Genomic DNA, 19,544 nt, shown 5'->3' with positions numbered 1-19,544 from the left:
TGTGCTTTCTGCTGCTTGCCGCGGGACCCCTTCCCTACCCGAGCACTAGCAATATCGCTAGTGGGGTGGGTTTGCCTTCAAAAAAGGGTGGGCCTTTTGAGGCGCAGGAATCGGCCCATTTCGAAGGCCTGCCACATCATCATCCACTTTCGCCTGTCAAGAGCGCCACCCGCAACCAGCGCGCCCTCTACGCCGCCACCAGAGGCCAAAACCGCCCGAATGCGCCACTGCACAATGCCCTGAGGAGGCCACCATATCCACGCCAAGGGGGAGCTCCCCTCTCCCTTCTACACATGCATTAGACCTCACGGCATGGCCTATATATCCTGCGGCATGCTTCCCTGTGAATGCATATGGGCTTAGTCTTCATGCCACGTGGTGCATATGAGGCGCCCTTGTGGGACAGGTGTATAACCTCACTCCTATCTTATTGCAGACATAGTGAGAACCACGAATAAATTGTCAATTCATGGGACGAAGCTGACTCGACTAGTGCATAGAGGCTACAAGAGGTTGTCAATCTCTTGGAAAACAACAAACAACTCACATCTAACTCAAGCTACACTTTAATGATAGAAATCACCAAAAGCTCATCGCTCATCGGCGAACAAAGCACATCCGTTACATCATCAAACGACATCCAAATGTTACGAAACTTCTAGGACATGTTTATAAGACCTAAGCACACATGCTTATGGTCTCAAATATCAGTTTAGGTCAACTGTAAAAATTGCGATTATTAACAGCAGTGAGTTCTTGACCTAGTCGTTTTCGACCTAGAATCCATCTAAATGCTTAGCAATGATGTCCCAATATCCTGCCTATACTTAGTTTTTTATATTAAGCTTAAATTCCTACTTCTGATGAAATTAGGCCGTGGGTAGGCGATTATAAAAGCTACGAAATATCGTAAAATGATTACGTCAATGAATAGAGCTCTTACCTGCGGTTGCAACGCAACAGACACGACTGTAATGTGACAACTGAAAAGGGAGTAGGAAGCGCGAGAAGGAGACAAGTGAGTGTCGTTAGCTCACATTGTGTATTTCTTTATCCAAAAACTTAATAATAACTTTATAAAAAATTGGCTTTTATACCTTAGCCAAGGTTTTTGGTGGTCAAAACTAATAATCTAGGAGCTCTAACTAAAGATAGGTAAAGACAGGTTGATACAATCTGGAATCTTGTAGCCCCGGCTCATCAGTTACAAAGTTTATAGGAGTTACAATATTCCTGATTCATCAAAATAATAAATGTTTTTACAACGAGAGCTCCAAAAAGTGGCATCCGAGTTAGCTTGCTGCTAACATTCCCCCCCTCCTCGCATGTGTCGTCCCTTGACACAGCTTTATGGGCTGAAATAATCTTCGGGTTGATGGCTGGCGAGGCGGTCTTCAAGTGCATGCAAACCTTTCTCATATCCGATCTTTCTTTCTTTGTCTGGTACCCGCAAAAATTGCATGGTGACTCTGTTCTTGAGCTCGATGGCTGAGTAGCCCATGAATCTAGAAGTTAGGTTGCTGATCACTGGCCCAAAAATCTTTGTTTGCCAAGTGAAAAACCCTGTGTAGAACGCTTCCTCAAACGCCAACATATTATGAGATGGCAAGAACATGGAGCGGGCGTAGAAGTCATAAAGGACTTCTTCAGAAGGTTGACCGCTTAGGTCGTAGCAGAGACCCATATTTTCCTCGAGGAAAGACATCCACGGTGGTTCTGCTTTCTCTGGCTTGTGAAAAACTTCAATGCATGTGAGCAGCATTCGGGAAATTTTGTAGAGCATAGCACATGAAAGATCAGGGAGATTTTTGAAGAATGCCATGGCGCCCGTTAGGGTTTTTACCATGTATTCCTCTATCGGTGTTCCCTTTTCTGGAGCTAGCAATCTCGAAAAACTCAGCCATGTAGGCTGCTTCTTTGTCATCGCTTCATGTGCTTGCCACGTCGAGTTGCACTCGGATCTTTAGAACTGACAGAATTGTAGTTAAGAGTTCGTTGGTAACCTCTGTCAGTTGTTCATCTTTGGTCTTACAAGTATTTGTTAACTTTGTGAGAAGTTCACCTAGCTTTCCATTTCCTTTTGTTGCTTTTCTCTGGCCAGCTGGTGTTGTTCAGCTTCAGCTTTCAACTCTTGGATTTGTGTCTGCATATTGGTGATGACATTCATTCGGTCCTCTAGCTCTCCTTGCAGAGCATTTATTACGATCTCCAGCTCTCTAGCCTTAGCACTACGGCTAAGTGCTCCTGATCGCATTTTCTCTGTCATTTCCTCCATTTGTTTGGCATATTCATTAAATTGGAGAAATACTTCATCATTTGTCTGCTAGTCTTCTTGTCTATGAGGTGCCTAGATGTTTCAATAGTCTCTTGTGGCTCCTTTGGTGGGGCTGTGGCGGCTGTTTGTGGTAACGGTCTGGGTTCTACCTCTCTTTGTGGTTGTGTGGTTGCTTCGGCCGTTTCCTGCTGGGAGATGGTAGACGGGGTGGTTTCTATTTTTTGTGGCTTTGGTTGCTCAAAACTAGTAGTCTCTTGTGGATCAGGACTTGCTATATTTGCGGTTCTGGCTCTTTTGCTTTGGCTTGCTCGGAAGTAGTTGTTGTCTGTTGTTCAGATCCTACCGCTTCTTGCGGTTTAGGCTCCTTTTCCTTGGTTTGCTCTCCCTCAGTTGGTCTAAGTGTTGGTGAAGGTGGAGGGCTTGGCATGGGGTGGTCTTGTTGTTTTGTAGCAAGTGAGGTAGGTTTAGGAGACATCTTTTCTTGATCATACTGTGTCTCTCCTTGTGTTGTTGCCTCTTCAGCTTGTCTCTGCTGCTTCGCCTCATCTTCCCTTGCTTTTCTTTCTGCTTCTTGAGCTTCTTTTTGCTTCGAGGCTTCTGCTTCTTGGTACATGCGTTCAAGAGAATCCTCGGGATCTTTTGGTTCCCTCCTGGTAGGATTCTTGGTTTAGGGGCCTTTCATATCCCTTGGAACCCACCGTGCTGGGTCCTCTCCTGCAGCTTGGCGGCTTCTTTCATAGGTCTCTTTTTCCCGTTCAAATCTCGCTTTCTTTTGCTGCGGTTCTTCCTGATGTGCAGCCACTGCCTTCTTCTTCATCTCCTCTCTTCTGGATCTCTTCTCTTCATTGTCTGAGCTTTCACTGCTATGTGCTTCATGAGAGCTTTCTTCAGCCTCCTCATCAGATTTGTAAACTCGTTTTGTCGACCTTTTGGTTCTTGGAGATGGCTGTGCTGACACTATCCATGTGTTTTGATTTGGGACAGGTGGCAAATTGTTTGCCATGCCGATAGCATGGTATGCTATTCTTGTGAGTACCTCAGGTGCTCCCAAGTAGGTTATCTTGCCCTCTTTCTTGGTACCCTTCAGCGTGGATAACACATATTGTGCGTGATCAATGGGTTGCCTAGTTGTCAACTTCAACACTTGTGTGAAGGTAGTCGCAACTGCATGATTAGGTGTCGTGTACCTTGGTGGTCTCTTTGCTAGAAAGTGGAAGTGTTGGTGATATAACCGTGCTTGTTCTTCCACTTGTTTCTGGATAAGATCAGCAAATGTTGCCGCAGCAGTCTCCTTGGTGAAGGTACCTGCTGTCTTTTTGTCTCTAGCTCTCATTGTCATTCCCTCTATTGGCAACTTGAGAGCCTTGGCCACAATTTCTTTGTTATCACTACTTCTACTTTCTACCCTTGCTGGTCAGTAATCTGGGCTGATCCGTCTTCCTTGATTGTAGACAGGAGCTCATAGGCTTTCTGAAAATCTACACCACATGGCTCTTGGTCATAGAATTCTCTGAGTCCAAGCCTTTTGTTAGCTTCTTTCATTTTGAGCTTTGCCGCGACATCATAGACCTCTTTTAGCAGAAGCTATAGTTCTACCTGATTTCCTTCTTCACCTTCAAATCTGACTGTGAAAATCGTTGTGTTGTTCTCCTCAAGCTGTTCTTTGGATAGATATGTTGCCTTGGCGGTCTTTACTGAAATGGGGTCTAGTTGGTATGGTGGCAGCTCTTGCAGCTTCTCTTTTTGGGATGCCCTCTTCTTGCCCTTTTTCGCAGCTTGTATGGCTCCTATTAAGTGAATAGAGTGCCAAAGTTAGAAAATTTGGCAGATTTCGCTCTGAAATGTCCTGCAGTCTGAATTGTTGACAAATTGCGTCCAATTTGCTTATATCAATTTTTGAACATGCATAGATGCACAAAAACATGTAAAGCTGAAAATCATTAAGTCCAAACAAAAATTTGCAACAAAAGTAAATAATCACGATTATTTACAACTCATGATTTTTTTCAACTTTTTGCAATTTTGGCATCATGGGCTTGGAATACATATCAATTATGTACTCTGAGTGAAGTGTGGGCTCATTTGAGTGCACAGGGTGAGAATGGTGCGAGATTTAGGCTTTCAGTTTCTGAAACAGTAGATATAAAGGAATTTTGAGATTTTGAGCTCCAAATTTGTTCAAACTTGGTGAGTGGGCTTAGGACATCATGTGCTTTGGCCCCATAAAAACAAAGTTGCAATTTCCCCCTATCTTGGCAAAAAAGTAAATAATCATGATTATTAACTTTTTCATCAAAATGAGCATTTTTTGGTGTAACTTGGTTCTAGGCATGATGTAGACCCTGTGTATGAGATATGAGGTGATTTGGATTAAAAAATGTGACTGATAACTTAGAAATGGTTTGAAAGGACTTCTTTGAGTTTTTAGCATTTTTCCAAGCTATCATTGATTATTTTGGCTCATACTTGAAACGTGTCATGTAATAGATGTGCACAAGTGATAGGTGAGGTGATGGTATCATTTTCAAGCCAAAAAATTACAAAAGTAAATAATTGCGATTATTTACAGCAATCAACTTTTTTTTTGCAAAACTTGAAAAGTTTGACCTAAACATATTCTATACACTTAAAACAAGTCTTAAATTGAATTTGGTACAATTTTGTGTTGTCGGCATCACTTCGTGCTTTGTCGACTTTGAATTCACCGATTTTTGTGACTACATGGCCCGTGGAGTTGGTTAGTCACTTTCGAGGCTATGGACTTGTCCGCTACATAGTCCTGAAGCAACTCATCCATTTTTGGCCCATTTGGAGTCAGTTTGACTTCGCTTGTCAAATTTGATGCTTTGTAGCCTTCGAGCAGTTTTCTGCTTTTCGAGGGCTTGCCTTGATTGATTTTATGAAACCAAATTGATTTTATGAAACCAACCATATACATTGTGTATAGCCCCAGTCCATAAGCTGTTTGTGGAGTCAGAATCCAATTCTGGCATCTGTCAAAAACCTAGCTTTTCTACTTGGGATCCCCCTCGACCCTTGCCGATTGGTCAACTGGTGATATAGAAGTGTTCTATTATGTTGGGGCATGCCGTAGTTCAAGTTTCATCTGATTTGGATGAGCTGACAGGCCGCTATGGTCAATTTTTGGTTGTAGGTCTTCGTGCACTGCTCGGATTCTAGGGTTTTTTCCTAGGGTTTAGCTAGCTACCGGCCGTACAGAATGGATCATTGATAAGTATAGAACTTACCCCTCATGTCTCGTGTGAGACGGCGCTGAAAACAGGAAACTCTGGACTTCAGAAAATGCACGCGAAGAAGGTCGAAAAGGTCTCTCTCCAAAGGCGACAAGTGGAAATGAGGTGATTTTAGCCTGTTTTGGGTATCTATACTCGGACTTCTCGAACGATTTTTTTCCAAATTCCCCTGTTAGTCCTACTAGGCCGTGTAATCTATGTTAGACTCAAAAATTTTCCCAATTAGATTCGTGTAGCTCATTCTACAAGCATTCTGCAAAAGTAGGTATGGCCGCCTAATTTAGGCTTCCCGCTTCTGTCTTTCAATTTGATTGAAATTTTTTGTGTCTGTCCACCTTGTCCATCTGATCATTAGCATATCTTCAATTTTTCCATCTGAGCTCATTTGCTATTTACTATTTACTATTAATTTTTGACATGTTTATTGAAAAAATCAAAGAAAATAACAAAACCTGCTAAAAAAGCAAAGTGAAAATCCAATAATTGAAAAATCCATTGAAAAACACAACTTTATTTATTTTTGTTGGATTTCTCTATCTTTAAGTCTCAATATCAAGAAATTGATGAAAAATAACCAAAAAGAACTATTTTTTGATGATTTTCTGATAGTATATACACTATTTACACTCATCGAGAAGATATTATCAGTTTTTCTATGGAGGATTTATAAGGGCATTATTATGTAGTTTTGCAAAAAATCACACGTTAACATCAAACTTTTTTTCCTCCCTCTTCAAGCATCTTCGGTACAATAGATGATGTTTTAGGTAGATGGACTCCAGAGAGGAGACTTCGGGACGATTGTGTGCATGGGTTGAACAATCGTGTCTATGCATAGCCTTGGTTGGCTCTAGTATGCTTTGAATATCAATGCAATTACAACCATTATGCTGTGCAAGAGTTGGGACTTGAGTAATTAACTCAAGGATTTCTGATGTCGAGGTTTTCTGATGCTATCTTCCAAAGAGCAAATCTTGTAGCTTGTGTGCTTTTTGCTTGATTGTCCCGTCAGGATGCTTTGACATGCTAATTTTCTGAGGTGTTGGTATCACTAGTGACTGTTGTCGAGCTTTTACCCGCCATTGGTATCTTGGTTTGTCTTGATCAGAATCGTGTGGTTAAGTCTTCTGAAACTTAACTCTCCATTGCTTGATCCGTTTTACAGGTTGCGAAAAAGATAAGTGCTCCTTTTTCTTCCAAATCCATTTTGTGTTAGGTTGCTTGCTCGGAGATGCTTCTCTCTGTGTTTTGAATTTTGGAACCATCTTCGGTACAATAGATGTTGTTTTAGGCACCCAAATTTGAATTGGCTTGTCCTTAAGCTGTGCTTTTGGTACCCAAATTTGCATGACTCCTTGCATGCTATTTGTAGCATTTGCCTGTCAATAGGATGGAGAAGATTGATTACTTCTTGGTTTTCTCTGCTGATAAACTACTTTCCATTCCTCTTTGCTTGGTGCAATTGGAACGATGAGTTGCCCGCCTTTAGGTAATAGCTTGAGCTGATTGGTATCCCAATCTGGTACTGCCTTGTATATTCGCATCCATGAGATTCCAAGAATCATCATTCATGTGTTCATTTGGTAAGCATACAAATTGATGCAGACATGAATATCCATGTACTATCACATTTAAGTTGACTACTCCCAATGTTGGTGTTGGGTTCTTGTTGCATCCTTTGATAGTCGCTATTCCGGCTGTCAAAGACTGACTTGTTGATTTATTTTACGTGGAATAACTGACTACATTTACTCGAGCTCATGTGTCGACAATGCATTCGTTCTATGATTATTCAGCTGTACTTTGATGCGGAATAACTGACTACATTTACTCGAGCTCCTGTATCAACCAATGCATTCGTGCTATGATTGTTCATCTGTACTTTGATGCGAAGGTCCATTCCATCTAACCATTCATCATTTGTTGACACTGCATCTTTCTGCAATTCCCATAGTCAGTCATCTATTTCCAGAGTGTTGATGGGAATAGGTATTTGTTGATTCTTGAGAGCAACTTTCCTTTTGAGTACTCGAAGTCGAGCTTCTTCTTGGGCTTTATCAATAACCTGCTGTCATTTTATATTTCTTTGCTTAGCTGCATGCATTCTTTCTAGCAATTCATTGATTAGTGGCAAATTGTACTTCTTTAAATGACATCCACTAATCCAATTAGCCATTGGTTCACCATCTTGGGTAGACAACTTAACTGTTCCACTTGGAGATACATCTTCAATGATAAACGGTCCGTTTTTAAAAAAAAAAAAAAAAACTTGGGAATGTGTTGTTTAAGGGAATAGACTAAAACCATTAGGAAGAGAATGGGGTCTAGGAGGGCCTCTTTATTTGGCAGTTTAAGGGAGTCAAACTGTAGTATTAAGAAAGCAAAGGACAACTTTTGCATTCAAACAAGCAAAACGGCTAGTTTATTTGAATTCATATTTTCCCCCCAAAATCAAATTTAAAATCTAGCGGGCAAAACCCTATTATATAACATATCTATGGAAAGAGCTTGGCGTGTAGATTATAGATTTATAATCTCCGCTCAAATCGGAGATCATATGTAAGAGTTACGGAATGCCAAAAATCATAAAGTTGTCCGCTCCCTTTTTTGGGGGGGAAGTGCATCCTTTGATCACTCTTACACCTCTCTTACACACCTACCATTCTTGCACACATGTCATGCATCTATTTGTCAAAATATTGATTACCTTCATAATCTCATGGTAAATAAAGAGGCCCTCCTAGACCCCATCCTCTTCCTAATGCTAAGTCCCCTTTTTTGAAGATTTTTGTAATTAGATGGGAATCAAAAAACTATTTTTGTTTCCGCCTTTGTGCATAGATGTGAGCTATAGCAGTTAGCCTTTGCTCATCTAGCTTTTCTAAATCTTCAAGTCTCTCTGACAATTCATGTCCAATCCACTCAAGATCCTTAGCTACCCTTAGTGTCGGCAATAGAAATTCTATTGGCAGTATGGCATCAAGACCATAAACAAGGTTAAAGGGTGTAGCATTTAAAGTTGTTTTAAATGAAACTCGAGAAGACCATAGAGCAGCATGGAGATTCATTTCCCAATCTGTTCTTCCTAAACTAACCACTTTAATCAATACCGAGCTAAGAATTTTATTTGTATGCTCAGCTTGTCCGTTTGCTTGTGGATGATAGGGAGCTGATTTGTTATGGATGACCATAAATTCATTAAGCAGATACTTGATTACCTCATTGAGGAAATGAGTTCCCTATCACTGACTATTTCTATTGGCAGTCCATATCTTGTGAACACGTAATCGTATAAGAATGCGGTGGTGGTTTTGACATCATTCTTTTGATTTGCTTTAGCCTCGGCCTAATTGGTCAAATAGTCCGTAGCTACAATGATATATTGAGCTTGGGTTCTATAAGCAAGTGGCTGTATTGGCCCAAGAAAATCTATGCCCATTTTTCATAAGCTCTAATCCCCATCATTGGTCTTAAGGGCATGCTATCTACACGGGTTGGCATTTTTGCTCGTTGACAAAAATCACACCTTCGAACATATTCTTTGGCATCTGCAAAAAGTGTTGACCACCATATACCTGCCATTAAGATTGCTCTTGCGGTGGTCTCACTAGAAAAGTGACCTCCAGCTAATCCAGCATGTGCTTGTTCTATAATGGAAATATATTCGTCTTCATTTGCACAAAGGCGCAAATGTTGATCCTTACCTCTCCGATACAATTGGTTTCCAATAAGAGCGTAGTCTCTTGCTTCTGTTCCAATTGCTCTTTGGCGGAGTTTACTCATATCCTCAGGAAATGTTCGGCTTGATAAGTAAGTAACTAGATAGTTACTCCACTTAGGAACATGCGACATTTGGAACAATGTTACATGAGGTATGGGTGCTTGTTTTTGACATTGAGGACAATTTTTCACAAAAGAATGAACATCACTCTTCATAGTTGGCCAAAATACTCCATGTCTCAAGATCCGTCGCATAGTTTGATCTTCCACAAAGTGAAGTCCTACTATGGTACTATGTGTTTGACTTAGGTATTGGGTTTTCTCCTTAGGATTAATGCATAAAAGCAATATTCCATCTCGATTTCTTTTCTATAGCCTTCTAGCTAGTAATTAATACATAGCCAATTGCTCAATTAATCCAATTGTAATAGGAAGTGGTATTTGCAAATCCACTTGGGCTATGGTCATCAATGATACCATGTTTTTCGACCATCGAGGTATCATTTCAACGGAGAACAAATATGCATCTGGTAGATCATCATCTACTCCTTTGGGTGGTTACCCTGAAAAAATCCTTGACAAATGATCTGCTCTTTGATGAGTGGTGCCCTTTTTCACAACTACAGTGAAATAAAATTTTAGAAGAATGATGAACGATCTCACTATTCTTCCCGTGTTGCATGGTTGTTGACCAAATACAATAGGGCTTGGTGGTCCACAAAGAACACAATTTTTTTTGCTAATACGTAATGTCTATAGTTTTTTACGGCATAGGTGATTCCTAGTCCTTCCCTTTCGGTGGTGGTATAGTTCTTTTCTGCCATATTCAACTGTCGGCTAGTATAAGAAATAGGAAAATCAATTTTTCCATCTCCTGGTTGAGCTAGTATACATCCGATGGCAAAATTGGAAGCATCTACATGTATGTGGAATATCTTATTCCAATCCGGTGCTTTTAATATTGGAGCTAAAGTGAGAGATTGCTTAAGCTTCATAAAGGATTCTTCACACGCCTCAGTCCATTCAAAGTGTGAAATCAAGCTATACATGGGTTTTGCAATTATAGCGTACATGTAAATGAACCGTTTGTAATATCCACAATGTCCCATGAAGGCTTGAACCCCTTTGACTGTTGTCGGTTTATGCAAATCTGCAATAACATGACATTTGTCTATGTCAGTAGCTATGCCATTTTTAGACACTATATGTCCAATAATTTTTCTTGTCTATCCATGAATGTGCACTTCTCAAGATTTATGCAAATCCTATAAAGTCTACATTTTCGAATACCTTTTTGAGGTGTTCAAAATGATCAGTCCGAATTGATGAATGTACACATAGATCATCCATATATACTTCCAAGAAATTCCTAAGATATTCTTTAAAAGCATGGTTCATCAATCTTTGAAAGGTGGCACCAGCATTAGTTAACCCAAAAGGCATAACCCGATAGGCAAAAATACCCCATTTAGTTGCAAAAGCAGTTTTATGCTGATCTTTGGGATCAAGCAAAAGTTGATTGTATCCCGAAAAGCCATCTAAAAAGCTTAAGCTTCTTATTCTGCAACTCGTTCTAAAACATGCTCAGTGATTGGAACATGAAAGTTGTCTCTAATGGTAGCTATTGCATTCACTTTCTTGAGATTGACGCACACTCGTAATTTTCCATTTTTCTTAGATACTACCACAATTGGAGAAACTCAATCTGTGTGTTCAATTTCATAAATGAATTCGAATTCCTTTAGTTTTTCAATATCTTCTTTGATCTTTCTGACAAATGTTTCATTATATATATATGGCCTTTGTCTACTTGGTTTCGCATAATCTCTCATGGGTATGGTATGTTGACAGATTTCTAGATCAACACTCTTGAGATCCTTATAAGACCAAGAAAATATATCTCGGTATTCTTTCAATAAGCTTAACAAAAGCTCTCCTTATTCTTCTTCCGTAAGGTCATTTTCAATGTAGGCTGGTCTAGGCTCTTCTCCTGGTTCGCCAGATCTATCCTTTTTGCATTTTCAGGTCCTTCATAGGACTCGCCCTGTTTTCATAGTTCCCTGACTGGTTGTTTGAATATGATTTTTTGATCTTGGAGAGTATATTTCTTGTAATGAGATGGAACACTCATTACATTTTTACCATCCTCTTCAGTGTTTTCCGTTTTCGTTGTATATATCTCCTTTAGAGCTTTTTTCAACTCTTGATATTTTTTTTTTTGGTTCAACTCATGTCATGGTTGAACCATTGTCCTGGTTTTTAGGTTTTACTTGTGTTTCCTTTCTCGTTTTTCTCAATGTTTTCGACATTTTCGGATTTTCTTTTAAAGGATATCTACCAGTGATTTTGTCCTTGACACAATCATGTGCATCTATCTGCATCAAGAACTGTGTTCTACTGGAGACTAATGGCATATGTTTAGCTTTCAAATTTCTAGTGTCTCTTTTTCGTCTATACTATTTCTGTCTTCTCGGTTTCTGGTTAGGAAAGTTAAAAAAAAATCCTCCCCTCCTTTCATGAGTAGCTTAGCACTCACATGTTCTTTTTCCAACCAAGAATCATCTGAGGTAGCCGAGTGTTCTTCTAACTCATTTGTTGCATCATAGTAGAGGTATGAAAAGACTTGTTGAGCTTTCATCAAGTCCTTGGGTTCCTGAATTTCTTCTTGAATGTGAAGGGTTGAGATCATTTGGATGGGAATTATGTCATAGCCGTCCTCATTGCAAAATTGAGTAGGCATACACGTGTTTACACATACATCCATTGTCGCTCACTCAAATGGCTCAAACAAATGCTTTGGAAATGGTTCAGGTACATAGGCTTCATCTGTGCAATCCCTTTCTAAGATACATTCTTCTCGTTTTAAGCTCCCGTTTTTTGAAGCTCCGCACATCCAAATAGGAGTGTCTTTGTTCAACCAAGATGGAAGCTTAGTTTTAGCCGAAGAGACCGAATCGAATTCTTGCATGTGCATTTTTATGACATCTCTATAAGTGTGATCTTTTAGATTAACCCTTGTTATTGATCCCACTTGCTTCAAGTACATATAATCGTTTCCTTAATCTTGGATGAGTTGTACTTGTCACATGAAAGGTCTTCCCAATACGATTTCGTAATTGAGTTTCTTTCCAAAGTCTACTATGGCAAAAGTGTGTTGATATTTAATCCCACAGGAATTAACTATCACTTTCTTAAGCAGCCCTAAGGGTCTTTTGATGTGTCCATCAGCCAATTGCAATTTCATTTGAGTTGGTCTAATGGCTGGTTGCCCCCAGGATTCCCATACTGCTTTCCTGGCTATGGCTATGCCTGCCCCACTATTTAGTATTGCCTTGGTTTTTATATCATTATACCTCACTGGAAGGGTCGTGTTTCCTTCTTCCCTTTCGTAGTATTCTCCAACTTTGTTCATTGGAACATATCAAATTTCTTGGTAATTTATTTCGTGTTTCAATTTTCCCAAATTTTTTGATTAACCATGTTATTCCCACCTTTTCTAGAGTTTTTTGTAAATCCTTCCATAGATATGGTCTGCTTTTCAACAGTTCTCCTAAAGTAAGAGTGCATTGAATGGTTTTAGACATGATTGAATGAATGTTGTCTACTTCTAGGGTCTGTTCCGCTCTTTTCACTTGCGTGGTTTTACACACTATGGATTCATCTTAATTATCTCCCAAGTAAGAGGGTAGTGTTTTCAAGGTCAATGGCTTAGACATTCCTGAAGCTTTAGATCCGCAATCCCCATACAAGGATTGTATATCCATGTCCATATCAGGAGGTAGGTTGTCTAACCAAACTTCCTCTATATGAGCTGACTTCAGAGTTAGGCTCCCATCATTGATCTCTCTCACTTTTTCCCATAAGTCTCCTTGCTAGTCTCTTCTATGGAATTCCGTCTAAGGCATCTTTGTTTTTTGGCACTATAAGTTGTGGCTCTTTTGTTTCAAGGTGGGATTCTACCACCACTTCGGATTTTTCTATTGGTTCCTGCCACAAGCTCCTCAGGTTTTGTCGTACTCTCGAGCTTGTGTTTTTGTTTTTCCAGCATCTCTTGCGTGATTCTTACCAAACTTTGATAAGCTTCAAGCTTAGCTCCTTCCATGTCTGGAGAAGGATAGTTTTTCCATTTGTTTTCCATGTTTTGGCCTGCTTTAAGTCCCGCTTGGTAAGCTTCCAAGGTTGCATTAATAGGCTCAAAAATTTTGTCAACCAAAATTGATCCTCCAGATTTCACGGTGGTTTCCTTGATTTCACTTCCAGTTTCTTTTACTTTTTCTTGGAATAGTGTCTTTGCTTTCTCCTCAATTCCAACCCTTTGTTTCTGTTTTCTTATCTCATACCTTTTGTTTCTGCTTCTTTTGGTCTTTTGAGAGGAAAGTTTTGTATTCTCTGAATCATTAGAGGAGTTATGTTTCTTTTGCTTAGCCTGAGCTCTTGTGATTACCTTGATTGGAACAATTGGTTCACTCTCAGAAGAGCTACTAGGTATCACTTGGACTACGTTCACCACTGTTTTACCCTTGTTTAAAGGATTTTTTGGATAATCTTTAGGGAAGTGTCCTCCCTTTTTGCAACATTGTATGCAATAAGCTTCGACGGGCTTGAGGTTTTTGTCAAGCTCTGGGCATTCGTTCTTGGCTTAATCACAGGTCTTACCATAGGAGGTCTAACATCTTGATTAGCTACATAGTACATTGGTGCAAGCTCTGGTGTAGCATAAGTCACAGGTTCTTTCATTGGTGGTGGATGTGAATTATACCACTCTCCTTCTACCATTATTGTAGATGGACTAGGCTCTGCATAGGGTGTAACATGCACTAGTTCTTGTTCATCTATGACTCCCTCTGGATGCATGTACTTTATACGCACTGCATTATGTGATATGGAGGTTGTTGACCCAACACAGGTTGAGGTCTTTTCATACCCATCGATGGTCTTTAAGCTTGGGCCATATTAGGTTGATATCTGTACATAGGTTGTCCTTGTGGCCTCATATGCACTTACTGAACGTTCCCATCATACTATGTTCGACAATAGCACTAATTGGTCTCATGGTTGGTCCATTTACCCTCGATTGCACACCATTTTTGCGGCCTAATTGGTTGTCCTTGTTGAGGTATCCCTTTCCTTGGTCCCCTTATAGGTGCTTTTTGCATGTTATTCATCATGTCATTCATCCTTTTGAGCATGTCTTCTATGGCTGAAAGCATGCTGCAATAGCCGTTCCCACTTGTGCTGGTTTGGTGGATGCTGTTTTCTTGCTTTGGTTATCCTTAGGGACATCTTTCTCATTGAAAATATCACAATTGTCTCCTAAGTCAATGGCATCTGACACACACTCTTCTAGGGTCGTATGCTTCTCGCTATACAGTATAGCATGAAGTTCTTTGTTTAGCAGTCCCTCTAGAAACAATGATACTAGTCTTTCTTCTGCTAGTATCTCTAGCTTTGGGCATCGTGCAATGTATTATTTCATTCAAGTTGCACAATCCCTAACAGACTCACCTTGTTTCTGTTTGAAGATATAGATTTGAGCTACCGTATTGTGTTTGATCCCCGTTTTGGAACAAGCAGCTACAAATCCTTGAGCTAATATATTCAAGTCCATGTTTGACCTTGGTGGAATGTTTTGGAACCATGTCAATGCTTTTTCTTCTAATGTCATTCCAAACCCCTCGAATTGAGTATGGAAATCAAATATGCCTTCTGCTCTTAGCACTTGCTTAAAGCTTGTTAAGTGGTCATATGGATCCCCAGAACCACTGTATTTTCTGACCTATTTCTAAAAATCAGCTGGTCTGACACGTCTATTTGGTTCAACTCACGGTCTCCTGGCAGTTGGTCCCGTTCTGAGTCCTTCAAACTAGTCTGTTGAAAATAGTGACTCATGTAACCCTGGACTGGCTTTAGTGTCACTCGGTTTTCTTTGTGATGAGGTGGTTTGCGATTTCTTAACATTACTCTCAGAAGATCTTTCACGGTCTTGGAATAGTTTCTGGTCCTTGGGCCAATATCCAATCCCTTATGGAGTACCCTTGGTGTTTGGTTTGTTCTACTCCCTCAGGAGTCATCATAACAAAGTTATTGTTATAGCAATCCCTAAACAGGTAGGTTGGTAGATCTGTTGATCCCTTATCTTTGATCTTGAAGATATAGATGATCTTCATGGGTGTTAGTTGTCCTAATTTGGCATGCGAAGTCCATAGGAGATCTTTTACATTTCTATCCTCCCAACAATAGACTCCGATCCTAGGATTATCCGTACTAAGCCATTTCAAAGTCTTCAAATCAACTTGATTGTATCCTTAGAATTCTAAATTTGGTGGTCCTTCTTTTGCTGCATATCTGGAATTATGGTATTTACCTCTAACCCCCATTTGTCTATCACGTCAGGGTTTTCAACTTGTAAATATCGAGTTCCGTTTCTATCTATGCACATTTTTCCTTGTTTGTTTGCCGTGATTTCCTCTTAGAACTCAATACCATGGTCATCAATGCGAGTAGCATACTCTTTGTTAGGATCCAGGTAAACCTGAGCTCCATGGCGATTAGTTTTATAAAAAGAGAGTATATGCTTATAGTGCACTGTCGTTCCGATTTTTGAGTGAGTCGAATAGGAAGACATTTCAGATGTTGAATCTGAAAAAGTGTCTGAGACTTCTTCAAGGATAGTGTGCAAGGGATTGCCTTGATTCACGCTTTCTTCGGTGGATACTCTACTAGCGGTCTCTCCAAATATGTCTTGGTTTTCTAGTATACGACCATATAAGGTTCATAAAGACTTGTGAAGCCCTGGATAGAGTACTTACCGTCGGATTGACTTGTTGTCAATTTCTTCCACTTGACTTGATTGCAACTTCTGTCAAGCTGTCAATTCCTTGTCTACAACCTGATTCCTGTATCAATTTTAATCAAATTAGCTATTCTTTCACAAAGACTGTATAGTTTTTGCTAACTATTGAAACTGGTCTATGTGTATCTCTTCATTCTAATCTAATTATAAAATCCTACAATCCTAAAGGTACTCAGCAAGTGAAGTTAAAGGATAACTTCACAAGACGCTCGTGTTTTTCCTTAGTTTAGGTCTATTCGTTCCCCGGTAATGGTGCCAAATGTGGGACGGGTGTCTAACCTCACTCCTATCTTATTGCAAATATAGCGAGAACCATGAATAAATTGTCAATCCATGGGACGAAGCTGACTCGACTAGTGCATAGAGGCTACAAGAGGTTGTCAATCTCTTGGAAAACAACAAACAACTCGCATCTAACTCAAGCTACACTCAAAGGACAGAAATCACCAAAAGCTAATCGCTCATTGGCAAACAAATCACATCCTTTACAGCATCAAACGACATCCAAACGTTACAAAACTTCTAGGATATGTTTATAAGACCTAACCACACATGATTATGGTCTCAAATCTCACTTTAGATCGTGCAAAAATTACGATTATTAACAGCAACGAGTTTTCGACCTAGTCATTTTTGACCCAGAATGCATCTAAATGCTTAACAATGATGCCCAATACCCCGCCTATGCTTAGTTTTTGATTTTAAAGCTTAAAATCCTACTTATGATGAAATTAGGCCGTGGGTAGGAGACGCCAAAAGCTACGAAATATTGTGAAATGTTTACGTCAATGCGTAGAGCTCTTACCTGCGGTTGCAACGCAACAGACACGACTGCAATGTGACAATCGAGAAGGGAGTAGGAAGCACGAGAAGGAGAGAAGTGAGCGTCATTAGCTCACGCTGTGTATTTCATTATCCAAAAACTTAATAATAACTTTACAAAAATTGGCTTTTATACCTTAGCCAAGGTTTTTGGTGGTCAAAACTAATAATCTCGGAGCTCTAACTAAAGATAGGTAAAGACAGTTTGATACAACCTCGAAGCTTGTAGCCCCGGCTCATCAATTACAAAGTTTATCTGAAAAATAGGAGTTACAATATTCTCGATTCATCAAAATAATAAATATTTTTACAATCCCTTTAGGTGGGTTGAAAAAAACCACCTTAGCATAGAAAAAACACTTTTTTTTTAATGTCAATTCATTCCCCTACCATTTCTTGCATGGGGCTCCAATTGCCCGGCTATAAAGATCGGTTAAAACCCCACTTGTCCGACTTCACATCACCTGCTCCTTGCCACATTTTGAGATTTCTAAACTCGCCATATGAAGTCGCGAAAACGCTAAATTTCATCTGCAACCAACCTCAAGCAATTGCAGTCAACCTTCAGACTGCAATAACTTCTCGCTTCTGGCTCCGTTGACGAGCAGTCAACTCCTGCTGGCTCCATACACTGCATAGCACCTTCTCAAACTCTATCGAAACCCAAAAAATGTCAGATGACATGACTCTCCATGTGGTCAGGTGGGCACCAGCCTAGCCCCCGACAAAACTTCAATCGGCCATAAACTGCCATCCATTTGTGATCTGCAATCTAAAAAAACGGGTAGGCTCCATAAATTGAGCACTACGTGCCTGTACACTGACATCCACTTGGACCACCTGTTCCCTCTGCCCTGGAACTATAACATCCAATATCATCCATAAAAACTCTGATGAACTTACCCAAGTATGGCCCGAACACTTTGTTCATCCAGTCTTGAAATGTAGCATACGCATTCACCAGTCCAAAAGGCATCTTGTGGTAGGCAAAGCACCCCCATAAAGAAATAAAGGTAGTCTTCAGCTGATCCTCCAAAGCAATACCAATCTGAAAATACCCTAAAAAGCCATCCATAATAGAATAGTACTCGTGCTCGGCAACCTGGTTTAGAATCTCGTCCTGAAATGGCAAGGGGTAGTGGTTCCGCTCGGTTGCAGCATTCAAGGGCTTATAGTCTACACATACCCGCCACTTCCCATTCTTCTTTGGAGTAATAATAACAGGAGAAACCCACTTAGAATCTTTCACTAGATAGATAATACCTACCTCAAGCAATTTGTTAATCTCTTGCCATAGAGCCTCCTTTTGAATATCCCCTAGCCTCCTTAGCTTCTGTGCCCTTGGCCTGTATCCATCTTTAAGTAGGATCCGATGCTCCACTCCTTTAGCTCCTCTCAAATCTTTATACTCCATCACAAATAAGTCGGGATAGGATGCACATAGGTCCATATAGCCTTCCTTCTCCTGTTTGGTTAAATCTGTACCTAGCATATCTTCCACCTCTTTAACGTTCAGACTACAGACGGGAGCTTGCATACCTTTACCTGCAATGACGGAATCTATGGTGACCCAAAAAAATATGTATCTAGCTTCAATAAGTCTTCATCACACTCTTCCTCTTCGACATTGGTGGACCCTTCATCATAAGTCTCGGTTTCATATTCATAATTGGTGCTAGAATCCTTGTTATCACCCCCGGCCTGCTGAATGAAAGCGGCTCTCCCTAGTCTTCAGGTCCAACATGATCTGCCTTCCATTCCTTTTGAGATTAAAAACATGATCTAAAAAATTTGCACTTTGGGCTGTTTTTAGTTCATGCAACACCTCTTTCTCTTCATGTCGTGCACTCTGTAGCTCACCCTTTGTCTAAAATTGACCTCTTTTCTCCAAGCTCAACTCTCTCTCTCTCTCTCTCTCTCTCTCTCTCTCTCTCTCTCTCTCTCTCTCTCTCTCTCTATGGGGAAATCTTATATTACAATATGGGGTTATTTACATCTTGCTTAGGATGAGCATACATCAATCTCTAAGCTGATGGTCTAGTATAGTAAAAGCATCCTCCAAGATCTTAGTATGGACTAATGTGGAGGGGATAAGAGACAAGGAGACCGTACATTTATCAAAGTGAGTGTAGTTTTTAGTATTCCATATGTACCACAAGAACCAAGTTATAAATGAGTGCACACAAAATCTCAAAGCTGCATCCAAAGTCTTAAAGAGCCCAAATTTTGCACTGTATTGAGTGAACTTAACACCCCACGTTACTTTGCAACAGTGTCTAAACCAATTCCACCATTCAACCACCTGTTTACAACTCCAGAACATATGTCTTAATAGTCTATGGTCTATCACAATAAGTACATTTCCTTGAACCAAAGCCCTCTCTCACTTACAAAATTAATGTTGGCAAAGCTCCGATAGTGACCCTCCACAGAAAAGCCTTCATTTTGAATGGGATGGGTAGTCCCCAAATGTCCTGCAGTACATGAAGCCACCAATCTCACTATGGATGCATCGGCCATTGCTTATTACATATGTCCTGAATACAGGGATCTGGAAGCAAAAATCCATAGAACTTGTGTCTTAGAGGTCCACCAATTGGCTGATGTGTCAGGTAATGTC

This window comes from Adiantum capillus-veneris, chromosome 16 (assembly GCF_014529385.1).
Source record: "Adiantum capillus-veneris isolate H3 chromosome 16, ASM1452938v2, whole genome shotgun sequence".
Lineage (NCBI taxonomy): Eukaryota > Viridiplantae > Streptophyta > Polypodiopsida > Polypodiales > Pteridaceae > Adiantum > Adiantum capillus-veneris.
Note: the sequence above shows the minus strand (reverse complement) of the source record.